Source organism: Sminthopsis crassicaudata, chromosome X, assembly GCF_048593235.1.
Source record: "Sminthopsis crassicaudata isolate SCR6 chromosome X, ASM4859323v1, whole genome shotgun sequence".
In the NCBI taxonomy this organism is placed as follows: Eukaryota; Metazoa; Chordata; class Mammalia; order Dasyuromorphia; family Dasyuridae; genus Sminthopsis; species Sminthopsis crassicaudata.
Window position 1 is genome coordinate 15678972 of NC_133623.1, and position 14464 is coordinate 15693435.

Below are 14464 nucleotides of genomic sequence, written 5' to 3' on the forward strand. Positions count from 1 at the left end.
AAAAAAATGAGAAGGAAAATAAAATGCAAGCAAACAACGAAAGAAGTGAAAATGTTATGTTGTGATCCACACTCAGTTCCCCAGTCCTCTCTCTGAGTGTAGATGGCTCTCTTCATCACAAGATCACTGGAACTGGCCTCAATCATCTCATTGTTGAAGAGAGCCACATCCATCAAAATTGACCTTCATATAATCTTGTTGTTGCCGTGTACAATGATCTCCTGGTTCTGCTCATTTCACTTAGCATCAATTCATATAAGTCTCCAGACCTCTCTGACATCATCCTGATAAACATTTCTTACAGAACAATAATATTCCATAATATTCATATACCATAAACTTATTCAGCCATTCTCCAGATGATGGGCATCCACTCAGATCCGAGTTTCTTGCCACTATAAAAAAAGCTGAGACAAACATTTTTGCACAGCACCATAACTTCTGAATTAAAATAAGAAAGAACTTTTATAGGAAACATGTATAAATAACATTGCAATACAAGTATTATTTCTTCAAACATAACACTTGTGAAATTATTAAAATACAAATTCATCCAAAAGGAGTACTGAATCCAAGGGAGCCTTTTAATCTGTGGATTTTTTTTTAACATTAATAGTTTTTTTTTTCCAAATACATGCAAAGATATTTTTCAACATTCACTCTTGCAAAACCTTCCAAATTTTTCTCCTTCCCTCCCCATATCTCCCTTCCTCAAGATAGCAAGTAATTCAATATAGGTTCTTCCTATAGGAAGAATTTGCATTTTCCCCATTAATTCCATTGAAATTCTTGACCTTTAGCTCTTCTAGATGAATGTTGTTGTTATGATTTCTAGCCCTATAAAGTAATTTCTTGGCAGCTTGACTGATATGGCATTGAATAAGCATATTAATTTAGATAGAATTATCAATCTTATAATTTTAGCTTGGCCTACCTATCAGCACTTGATATTCTTTCAATTGTTTAGATCTAACTAACACTGAGAAAAGTGTTTTGTAATTGTGTTTATATAGCTCATAGCTTTGTCTTGGTAGGCAGACTCTCAAATATTTTATATTTTATATATACATATATATAATTATTCTTATTATCATTTTTGCTAAGGCAATTGGAATTAAGTGACTTGCCCGGAGTCACACAGCTAGGAAGTGTTACGTTTCTGAGGCCATATTTGAACTCAGGTCCTCCTGACTACAGGGCTGATGCTCAATTCACTGCACCACCTAGCTGCCCCATTTTGCTAATACTTTACTTGAGATTGTTGTATCAATATTCACTAGGGAAATTGGTCTATAATTTTCTTTGTTTTGGCCTTCTTGGTTTAGGTATCAACATCATATGTGTCATAAAAGGAATTTGGTAGGTCTCCTCCTTCTCCTGTTTTTCCCAAATAGTTTGTATAGTATTAGAATTAATTGTTTAAAGGTTTCCCAGATATGGCTCTCTTCAGCAATGAGATAATTGAGATCAGGTTCAACTGTTCAGTGATGAAGAGAGCCATCTACATCCAGAGAAAGAACTATGAGAAATGAGTATGTTTCACAACATAGCATTTTCACTGTTTTTGTTGATATTTGCTTGCATTTTTGTTTTCCTTATCAAGTTTTTTTTCTTTCTAGATTTGATTTTTGTTGTGCAGCAAGATAACTGTATAAATATATATACACATACATATGTTGGATTTAACATATAATTTAACATATTTAACATGTATTAGACTACCTGCCATCTAGGGGAGGGGTCAGGGGAAGGAGGGGAAAATTTGGAACAAAAGATTTTGCAAGGGTCAATTTTGAAAAAATTATCCATTATTTATCTTATAAATAAAAAGTTATAATAATAAAAAAAAAGTTTCCTAGAACTCACTTGTAAATCTATCTGGCCTTAGAGATTTTTTCTTATGGAGTTAATAGTTTCTTTTTCTGAAATGAAACTATTAATCTAATTCATTTTCTCCTCTGCTAATATAGGCAATCTATATTTTTGTAAGTGTTCTTCCATTTTACTTAGATCATCACAATGACTAGCATACAGTTGGGGAAAATAGCTCCTAATTATTGCTTTAATTTCTTTTTCATTGGTGATAAGTTCACTCTTTTCATTTTTGATACTGGTAATTTCTTTCCTTTTCTTCTTTCCTTTTTAAAAATCAAATTAACTAAAGGTTTATCTATTATGTTGTTTTCCTAAAATCAATTCTTAATTTTGTTTATGAGTTCAACAGTTTTCTTGCTTTCAATTTCATTAATCTCCTGTTTTATTTTCAGCATTTCAAATTTTGTATTTAATTGAGCATTTTTAATTTGCTCTTTTTCTAGCTTTTTTTTGATTCATTGATCTTCTCTTTCTCTATTTTATTTATGTAAGCACCTAAAGATATAAAATTTTCCCTAACAACTGCTTTGGCTGCATTCCATAAGGTTTGGTATGTTGTTACATTACTATCATTGTAGCACAAGGAAATAAAACGCCTTTCTCAATATCACACAAAGGAAAACAGCAGCGCTGGGATTCCAACCCGGCTTCCAAAGTCCAAGGATCTTCATGTCACAACAGCATGAGGTCCAGAAAGCAGAGTTTGTCACTGCCAGGTTCACAACTAAAGTCTTACCAACATCAATCACACAAACTTCCAGACACTCAAAAACACAGGGCTCCAACTGTGTTAAGACTGCTGAATTTTAAGACAACTCTGAGATACCACTACACATGTCTCAGATTGGCTGAGATGACAGGAAAAGATAATGATAAGTATTGGAGGGGATGTGGGAAAAACTGGGACACTGATACAATGTTGGTGGAACTCAGAACAGATCCAACTATTCTGGAGAGTAATTTGGAATTATATGCCTAAAGGGCTATCAAACTGTGCATCCCCTTTGATCCAGCAGTGTTACTACTGGGCTTATATCCCAAAGAGATTTTAAAGGAGGTAAAGGGACCCACATGTGCAAAAATGTTTGTGGCAGCCCTCTTTGTAGTGGCAAGGAACTGGGACCTGTGGATGCCCATCAGTTAGAGAATGGCTGATTAAGTTATGGCATATGAATTCTATGGAATATTATTGTTATGTAAGAATGACCAGCAGGATGATTTCCAAGAGGCCTGTAGAGACTTATGTGAACTGATATTAATTGAAATGAACAGAATCAGGAGATCATTGTACATGGCAACAACAAGATTATCCATGCTTATGTTTTGAAAATAAAAAAGCTGTAATAAAAAAAAAGACTGCTGAATTTCCAATGACACATGTAACTAAAAACTATGTTGAAGCAAACTGGTTTTAGCATTAACAAACTAACTTATGCCCAAATTCACCTGCACCTCCCAAAATCTGGATTTGCATAATTATTCCTCTACTGTGAGAATGAGAGTAAGAAAGGATGGAAACAAATGACAAAGGACTTTTCCAGGGATATATCTGAAAAGGAAGCTTTTTAGATCAATTTTCCTCCATGAAAAAACCTTTGTGATGAAATGCTCAGTGAATTAAGTAGAACTACTAGTAAGTGAAGACAGCCATTTGTAACATTCCTGACTTGTGTCAGTACGCCTATGCTTTTAGTATAATTGCATCTTTTTATTCATGGTGCTAAATTATCTCTAATTTTGTACTTGAAGTATTTTCTCCCTACTCTCATCAGTTCCCTTTGCTGAAAGCTCTAAATATTAACGTGGGAAAAAAATAAAAACATAGGTACCTGAGAATAACTGTCTTCTAAAATCTCAAGTCATCCCCAATTAAACTACTAATATTATTATTCCACATCTGACAGTTAATAGTTCTATCACCATGGACAAATCACTTGACTTTTACGATCTCATCTGTAAAATGCTATATACAATTAAGAGATGGTACCATCATCAACAGTAGCATTATTATTGTTACTACTTCTATCCTTGTATTCACAGGCAATCTTACCTTTAAACCAGATGTTACAGAGCAAAGGATTACATCAGGGTTTTTCTAAATAATAAACTCTATAAGAGGTAGCTAGAAAACTAGGCATCAGGAAGATCTGAATTCAAATACTGCTTTAGACACTATCTAATTGTGTGACCTGGGATAGGTTACAACCTCTGTCAACATCAGTAAAGTAAAATGCATAATCATTGCTTTACCATTTCTTTACGTTTCTGTCTTCTATTCTTTCTCATTTGCCAAACATAAAATGGCCAAAGATACTCTGTGTAATGATTCAGATACTTAATACTGTCAATCAGTACTATTCCATTTGATGAGAGATTATTACAAAGGAAACAGAAGTCATCTCCTATGACCCTGAACAGTTTATAAAAGTGGAGAAATAGGATAAATGCATATAATAATTAAATTGAAGACAAATGTTATGGCCCAAATACTAAAATAAAACTATTTGCTAATGGGCATACTCATGCATGTTCTTTAGGCTAATGGATTCTGGCTAAGTGTAAGTATATTGATATTTAACACCATTTAGAACAATTTTAAGTTCTGATTTCAGACTAGCAGGATAAAACCAAGCTTCTGCTGAAACATAAATTTTGTCTTCACTCAAAAAATAAGTTCTATTTGCAAGCATGTTGTTTTACAAATATGGGCCATAATGTATTTATCACAAAGGTTCACATGATTGGATCTCCATTTATGGCCCTAACCAAAAGGGGCAAGGATTTATGATGGATAAAGAACCTGGGTACCTATTGTAGACAAGGTCATCAACAAACATTCTGAGTCCCAAAGTCTGCTCTTGACTTGATGATGAAAGGGTTAGGGAGAGACAAGAAAGAAATTGCAGCAGATATGACAGCAGAATCAAGAGAAGGGGGCCATTCACCCTAGATGATCACAAGTATAGATTTCATTCAGATTTCACTAATACCTTAGATTTTTCTAATTGTCTTGGCACAGGACTCTTCATTAGATGTACTTTTGATCAAATGCAGGCTGGAAAAAGATGGTGACGTACTCTTCACCTCCTTTTGCTTCTTTCTAAGGAAAAGCAAAATGTAACAGTAGGTTATTTAATCACTGCAGCTTCTTGAAACCTCCCTCTAAAGTAAGAGTGTTTGAAAAGAGAAGTGTACCAGCTTTGCACCAGCAAAGCAGGAACAGGGATAGGGACCTCTGAATCAGCAGCCCTGGTGTTTCTAGCCCTCTCAGCCCAGAGACACCAGACAACTTGGAAGGTCAGCAGACAAGGTCTGTCAGGGGGAGATGCCTTGGGAAATCAGCAGACCAAGAGTGGGCGTGGGCAGCCATGGCTGTTCCTTTTCCCTTTAAATACCCCATTTTGATTCTAAGGCTTTAAAATACGATAAAAATGTTAGCTAACAAAACTCATCTGTTTGTTGAATTTTCTTATTACTAAGATCTGGGATAAGATATATAATGAGAGAGAAGGTGGATTGCCCTTTCAAAAATTTTGTGCCTGAGCAAGGGCAGGAGGCTGGACACAACACAAAGAAACAGTCTGATCCCTTGTTCTGAAAGGAAGGACTATTAGATCGGCAAATGACTGTCAGTCTATGTATGCCTGAAAAAAAATCAAGTTCAACACATTACTTTAAGAAGACGAGAACTGATATAGGCCAGGAAGCAAGCAAGCAATGGACATTATTTTTTCCTTCTTCTAAGGCAATGCAGGCAGAATGGAAAAAGAAAGCTAAGCCCTGGAAGATGAGTTAAATAGCTAAGAAATTTTAAGCCAAAGGAAGGGAGAGAGGGGCTTTCTAGCGATGATCCACCAAACCCCCATCCAAGCTCAGGAATCAATGACAGATGTCTAGGTAGCAACAGTAGTAGCACTATCAAGAAGAGGAGCCAAGATGGCAGAGTAAAATGCCCACTTCTCCCCCAGACAATTCCAAGTTCCTTTAAATAATGACTCTAAACAATATCAGAACACACGCAAAAAAATGGAGCACAACATTTTTCACCTCAAGACAACTTGGATCAGCAGAAAAGATCTGTGGCACTAGAGTGTGAGTCTAGTGCAGGCCATGTCAATGCAACCCTGTCCCAGATCCCAGCACCAGCAAAGCAGGAACAGGGATAGGGACCTCTAAATCAGCAGCCCTAGCATTCTAGCCCTCTCAGCCCAGAGACAATTTGGAAGGTTAGGAGACAAGGTCTGTCAGGGGGAGATGCCTTGGGAAATCAGTAGTGGGTGTGGACAGACGTGGCTGTGACACCTTCCTGAAGCCTCAGCTCACAAGAGATCTCTTCACTAGTGCCAAGGATGGACACCTTTGCTGTAGCCAAGATTTTGCAGCTGCAGAGGGATGGGGACACTCCTCACAGCTCCAGAGCAGAAAAAAGTACTTGTGGTCAGAGCCCAAAAAGGATCTCTGAAAACAGCTACATAAAGCCCCTGAAGTTTGGGACAGTGCATCCTCCACTCTGGAAACAGAACCCTACTTAAACAAAGAGTTAAAAGCAGAGTAATAGGCTAAGAAAATGAGCAGACAACAGGAAAAGTTTCTGACCATATAAAGTTATTATGGTGACAAGGAAGATCAAAACACACTCAGAAGAAGGAAATAGAGTCAAATCTCCAACATCCAAACCCTCCCCCCCAAAATAAGAAAGTCTCAGCTTATGGAAGAACTGAAATGGGATTTTAAAAATCATGTAAAAGAGAAAGAGGAAAAATTAGAAAAATCATTGAATATACAAAAGTAAATACAAAAAGCTAATGAGGAGAAGAATGCTTTTAAAAACAAAAATGGCCAAATGGAAAAGAAGGTACAAACATTCACTGAGGAAAAAAAAATTCCTTAAAAATTAGGATTGAGCAAATGAAAGCTAATAATATTATGAGAAATAAAGATACAATAAAGCAAAAGCAAAAAAATAGAAAATATGTGCAATATCTCATTGGAAAAACTGACTTGTAAAATAGATCAAGGAGATCCCTTAAAAACTATTCATATGCCTGAAAATCATGATCAACAAAAGAGCCTAGACATCATCTTTCAAGAAACTATCAAGGAAAACTGTCCTGATATTCTAGGGTCAGAGGGCAAAATAGAAATTGAAAGAATATACTAATCATCTTCTGAAAGGGATCCCAAAATGAAAACTCCCAAGAATATTACAGTCAAATTCCAGAACTCCCAGGTCAAAGAGAAAATATTGTAAGCATCTAAAAAGAAACAATTCAAGTACACTGGATTTAGCAATTTCAACATTAAAGGACCAAAGGGCTTTGAATATATGGAAAAAGGTGAACATTCAATAAAATTGAGGATTTTCAAGTACATGTAATAAAAAGACCAAAGATGAATAGAAAATCTGATTTTCAAATATAGGACTTGGGGAAAGCATAAGAAAGTAATCAGAAAAGGGACATCATAAGGGACATCAGAGGGCACAGATATGAGTTGAATATGAAGGGATACTATCTAAAATTAAAATTAAGTGGTGAGAAAAGACTGTACTGGGAGAAAGGGAGAGGAAGAAGTGAAATGGTGTAAATTATGTGCCACAAAAAGAGACAAGAAAAGGCTTTTACAGTGGAGGAAGAAGAGGAGGAGAGAAGGAGGAAGTAGACTTTCCTCTCATAAGAACTGGATCAAAGGGGAAATAACATGCACACTCAAAATAGATGTAGAAATGTATATTACCCTACAGGAAAGTAGGAGGGGAATGGGATATGGGAGGGGGGAGAGTGATAAAAGAGAGGGCATACTAGGGATGGGAATGGTCAGTAGCAAAACATTTGAGGATGGACAGGGTAAAAGGAAAAAGAGAACAAATTTGAAACAATTTTCTCTGATAATGCCTCATTTCTCAAACATAGAGGGAATTGAATCAAATTTATAAAAATATAAGTCATGTCCCAATTAATAAATGAACAAAAGACATGAACTATGCCCAAAAATGGGTATAAATTCATGCATATCATTTGATCTAACAATACTACTACTAGACATGAACCTCAAAAGATTGTTTTAAAGAAAAAGTACGTTGGTGCAGTGCATAGAGTAGTAGTCCTGAAATCAGGAAGACCTGAGTTCAAATCTACCCTCAAACTATTAACACTTCCTAGCTCTGTGACCCTGGGCAAATCATTTAACCCCAATTTCCTCATCAAAAAAAAAAAAAATAAACACACACAAATATTTATAGCAGCTCTCTTAGGGCAAAAAACTAGAAATTGATGGGATTTCCATCAATTGGGGAATACCTGAATAAATTGTGGTGTTTATAATCGAATTTTACTGTTCTATGGAAAACGACTATCAGGATACACTCAGAATAAAAACTTGGAAAGTTCTCCATGAACTCAAGCAAAGTGAAATGTACTGTATACAAAGTAATAGCAAGGTTCTGAGATGATCAGCTGTAAATGACTTTGCTATTCTGAGTAGTACAATGATCCATGACTACCCTGAAGGACTTATGATGAAAAATCCTATTTGCATTCAGAGAAGGAAATGATTGTATCTGAATATAAATTGAAGCATTCTCATTTTCATTCATTCTCTCTACCATTTTATTTTTCTTGAGGGTTGCGATTTTTTTTTAGGGTGAGATAGCTATATTTTCTTTTACAACATGACTTTTATGGGAACATTTTCCATAAATTCACATGTACTTTCTTAATGGGGGCTGGGGATGAGATTAAGCTGGAGAATTTAAAATTCAAAAGTTTTCTTTTGTTTTCTTTCTTCTGTTTTATTTTTCTCTTGTGGTTTTTCCCTTTTGTTCTGATTTTTCTCTCCCAACATGATTCATAAGTAAAAATGCAAAGAAATTAATTTATGTAATAACAATAAATAAAAAATTTAAAAACAAATATTAAAATTGTTTTAAATGTAATAAGGAAAATATTAAATATTTTTTTTAATTTAAAGAAAAAATAGTAGCACTACAAATAGGTTCACATAGAAAAATGCAACTTAACTCTAAGCTGTAGCATACATGCAAAACAATTAACAATCAGGTGGTACAATAGTATGAATAAAAGAAAAACTATAGTCAACATAAGAACACAGAAAAAACAAGTAGACTCAAACATGATGATTCGCATGTGGAGCAATAAACATGCAATTATACATATGGCACATTTCACATAGGAAATTTCTAGTACCATCTTCAGGAGCCAGCTAGATGGCTCAGGGCATAAAGAATTGGGTCTAGAGCCAGGAAGACCTGAGTTCAAATCCAGCCTCAGATACTCTACCTATGTGACCCTGAACACTGAAGCCGCATTTAACCACTTAGAAAATGGCCTCTCACTTGGTTTTTGTATTTCATGAAAGGCTAATTAGAAAATGTTTTTAGTTGAAAATCTTCCCTGACTGTATGTATAATGGACACCAAAAACTGTTTTTCTGATGACTGAGGCTCTTAGAGGCCCCAGAGCCATCACTGAGAACATGAAGGATTCTCTGTGATACAGTCAAAAACTTTACAATAGAAGTTGAGAAACTGGGATTCTACTCTCAACTCAACCACTCAGTAACTGTAGTACCTAAGGTCTTATCTGAATTGTCAGTAGTTCAGTTTCTTCATCTGCAGAATAAAAGGGCCAGAAGAGGTCATCTTGAAGTTTTTTTTTTTTTTTTTTTTAACTGAATTTTTTTTCTATGTTAGTGAGGCAGCAAAGCTTCGTGAAGAGAATACTGGACTACTGGCCAGAGAAAAAGCAATGAATGCTGAAGCATTTATTAAGAGTTTACTATATAAGACTTGGGTTCATATTCCTGACTCAAACTTGCTACTTGTGGGCCCATGAGAACATAATTTAACTTTTTTGAGTTTCCATTCCTCCCCAGGTCTCAGTTTCTTTAAATGTAAAATGAGGGCCTAGACTAGATATTCTTTGAGGTCTCTTTCAGCACCTAGATTTCTGATCCTAAGTTCTAAATAAAAATTTGAATGTTTTAACCCTGAATTCCAGAGAGTATGGGAGAGGAAGTTTTAATGGTAAATTGTACCTACATTACAATTTTAACTAGGACTGTGACTATAGGAACCTGAGTTGAATGGGAATCGAGTTCGGTTGTTCTTTCAACAAGAAAGCTTATATAACTGTTTATTCTCTTTAAAATAGATTACAGGGGAAATGGTTCAGGGGTCCATTATAAAATATTTTATTATTTGTCATTTCTAATTTAGCATCAGATCACTGATTCTGTCATTACGGTAAAACAAAGATTTGTATAAGAGTAGAAATTAGTCAATTCTTAAGAGTCAATTCAGGCTATCCCCTGAAAGGTTAGATATTGAAGCTTAAGCTTAAATACTATGGCCCAAAAATGGAAAAGATGGGACTCATTGGAAAAGATCCCAATGATGGGAAAAATTAAAGGCAAAAGGCAAAAAGGAAGACAGAGGACTAGCTGGGTAAAGAGTGACATGGAGACAACAAACCAGAACTTGGATAGACTTGGAGAGAAGGTGGAGGAAAGAAGGGCCTGGAGCACTATGGTTAATGGAGTCACAAAAAGTCAGAGCCAACTGTTCCCACTGAACAACAACCAATAATTTGAGTACAGAGAATATCTGGCCTTGAGTTTAATTCCATTAACCTATGGAGGGAAGAACCAAGAGGCAGGTAGTTGTGAGTAAAAAACAAACTGGCGACTTGAGAGACTTTTTTATATTCTACTGCTAACTAGGCATGAGGTTATCAACAAGTCATCACCCCAAGCCATATCACAGCTTCCTTCTACCTGGGCATCTTTTTATGCCACTGGCTGAAAGACCCTCCCTCAATAGTACCACATCTTCAAATCTTGAGCATTCTCCAAAGCACAGTTCAGGTACTGCCTTCCCCATGAGGCCTGTTGCAATGCCCACAGGTGTTTGACAGCACTGCCGCTCTCTCTAAATAAGTCACTCAATGTTCCTGACCATTTAAAATTATTTCCTACATACATACATACATACATACATACATACATACATACATACACACACATACTTCATACTACTTATTTTATACTTTGGAATGTATGGAAGCTCTCTGAGACCAAGGAGTGTTTCATTTTTGCCTTTATATCCCCAGAACTTGGTATCTTATTATCCCATAGTACACACTTAAATATTTTTCAAATTGATTAAAACATTTTTAAGGATAATATTCAAGAATAAATATGGATTCTCCAAAGTGCAGCAGAAATATTTTTGAAGGAAAATTAGATATTCCTTTTTGGTATTTCAGTGTTAGAAAACAATTTTGTTAGTCTGTTAATTAAGCAAACACTTTTTAAAAAATTACCCAGACTTTCACTGTCCATCACAATCAACACAATAATAGGACTGAAAGACATGCAATAAGGTGACCCTTTCCTTTTAGCTTCTAAAATAAATTTTAGTTCTTCATTTTATTGAATTCTAATGAATATGTAAAAAAAGCATTTGTATTCGTAGCCCCATGGAGTTCTAAGTATGACTTCCACTAGCACAGAAAGAGGAAAAAAGGATAGCTTCATTAAAGCATCCTAAACGTGAATGATGTTCTCATGAACACCCAAGCACTAGGCCACATAGGAATGTTTGCAACATAAACAATATGGTTCAGAATAAAATACAAGGACCTTAAAAGCCTGGTCCTAGGGAAAAAACTAGTTAGATTGCACTGAGAAACATATTTCCAGATGGAAAATCCTCATCACCACGAATTCATAATAACCTTTCTTCTCAGCCAGCATACCACCGCGTGCATTCTCTCTAAATGGATTAAACTTTTGTTTCCAACTACTTATCTATGAAGTGACTCTGACGATCTTGGAGGAATGGTCTCATCATAGAGTTCAATGAGTAATATACTGGCATCACATCTTAAGTTTAGTAGATCCTATTAATATACTTTCAACATTACAAATTCCCTGGTAAAATAGGATTTATGATTCCCATAATCAAAACCTTTCTTTACAATTAACTCAAATGTCCATGAAAAGTCAACTGATTACTAGACTTCATTGATGACAGTCATGAGGTAAAGACAGAAGGGAAAATGCTTGATTTTCTGAACCTCCCCCAATCCCCTCAAAAATGAATGTCATAAGGTTTGCTGACACATTAGTCTCTTCCAAGAAGAATCACCTTGGAGTTAAAAATGAAGATTTCAGAAAATAGAATACTCACTGTCTCTCATACTCTAGGGTCTGGGGATACTTGGAGGGAATTCTGACTCTTCTGGCTCATGCTCTTCATCCTGGTAATCTGGGCACTCCACCCCTGTTGTACTTTCACTTTCGTTACATGAAAATCTCAAGCATTGTAACAATTATTTAATTCTCAAATATTCTCTATTCTTGGATCCCTTTCTTCTTCATCCTATCACAATTTGTGCCCTTACAAACCCAAGCACCAGAAAATTTCAATCCTTGCCTCAGACACTTTCTAGTTGTGTGACTGGACAAATCACTTACCTTCTGTCAGTCTCAGTATCCTCACTTGTAAAATGAAGATAATGATAATACCAACTGACCAGATTTTTGTGAGGATCAAATGAGATTTATTGTGCTTACACACACACACACACTGGATTATATACAAATACGTATATATATATATATATATATGTATATATACACATACATAGGTTATAAGTATAAACACATACTTATAACATATGGTATATATATATCCATACATTCATAATATATATGCATATTTACATGGATACATAAAATGTCATTTTGTTATGTGTGTTGATTGTATATATAAAAACTCATTTCTATTCACACATATAAAGTACTATATAAATATTGCTTATTATTATTATAGTTACTGGTACCATCCACCACCTCTGATCCTGTTCACATGAGGTTGAATACAATTGGAAGAAATCATAACTGAGTTTATTATAAATAGTCTCAACATCTTCATGGTAATTGATTCTCTATACCATTCCACACAGTAGATGTTCCAAACTTCTTTTCTCTTCTACTACTTGACACATTCTCTCCTCATTCTCTTCTCAGAGAAGCTCTCTTCACATCTCATTGAGAACATAGTGCCCACATGTTATGAGCTAGTTCTCTTTGTATCACAAAACTGGATGACACCCCCCATTCTTTTTTTTTTAATTCCAGTCTCTGTTAACTGGATGGCCCTTCCCTCTGCCAAGGCCAATCCCCAACTCTATTACTGGATAGTTCAGTTTTCAGAGACCCTAAATGTTGGAATACACAAGAGCCACCTGCTGGCTGCTGGAGATCCAACACAGATTGGATCTCCTCTTGTGAGAGGATGAGACAAGGAAACTGAGAGGCAGTTGCTCTTGTCTGACCTCTCTGATTGAGAGGCCGTTGCATTGTCTGACCTATCCAATGAAAAACTGATACACCAATGTGGAAAGAAACAGTGGCCCTTAGATAGCAACAAAATTCAGGCCTTATTGGATATAGTACAGGAACAACTTAACCAAGGACACTTACAACCTTCTCTAATTCCCCTGTATTTGTTGTAAGAAAGAAATCTGGAAAATGGAGGATGTTGACTGATTTAAGAAAAGTAAATGAACAGATGGAAACTATGGGAACTCTTCAGCCTGGACTTCCATCTATTACTCAGTTGCCTAGAGAATGGCCTCTGTGGGTTATAGACATTAAGGATTGTTTCTATTCTATCCCTCTAAATAAGGAGAATATGGAAAGATTTGCCTTTTCAGTTCATTTAGCTGAGCCTTATAAAAGATATGAATGAACATTTCTGCCACATGGAATGAAAAACAGCCCTACTATATGTCAAAGATATGTTGCAGCTGCTCTTACTCCAGTAAGAAAAGCATTTCCAAAAGTAATGTTATTACATTACATGGATGATGTATTGGGATGTGCACCTGAGGAACAAATGTTGGAAGCATGTCTACAAAAGACCATAGAAACACTAAGGAACTACAAATTGCACATACCTCCAGAAAAAAATCAAAGATGCTCCTTTTCAGTATTTAGGATATGAAGTATATTCTAAGATGCTTACAGTACAAAAACTCTCCTTTAAGAACAAAGAAGCTGAACAACTTAAATGACTTTCAGAAATTGATAGACGATATCCAATAGATGTGTCCAGTGTTAGGCTTGACTCCCTATCAATTGTAACCATTAGATGACATTTTAAGGGGAGACGGTGCTTTAAACTCACTATGCCAGCTTACAAAAGAAGCTCAAAAGGTTTTGAGAGAAGTTGAATTGGCTTTCTCCAATGTAGTTGTTACTCAAAAACCCTTGGAAATAATCAGTTTTTGCTGCATAAGAGGCACCCACAGCAGTCCTTATCAAGGAGACAGTGTGATAGAATAGGTGAACCTCCCAGCACAACCAGGACAAAGCCTTATTCCTTACCCAGTGCTTGTGGCTAGGATTTTATTAAAGGCCTTTAAGTGAGCAGCACAATTATCTGGGATAAGACCTGACAAGATATACACCTTGTATAGTAATGCACAAATTAACATATGCTGTGAAACCATCCCAGAGTAGCAAATTTTATTAGCCATGGCTCCAAATTTTACACATGGGT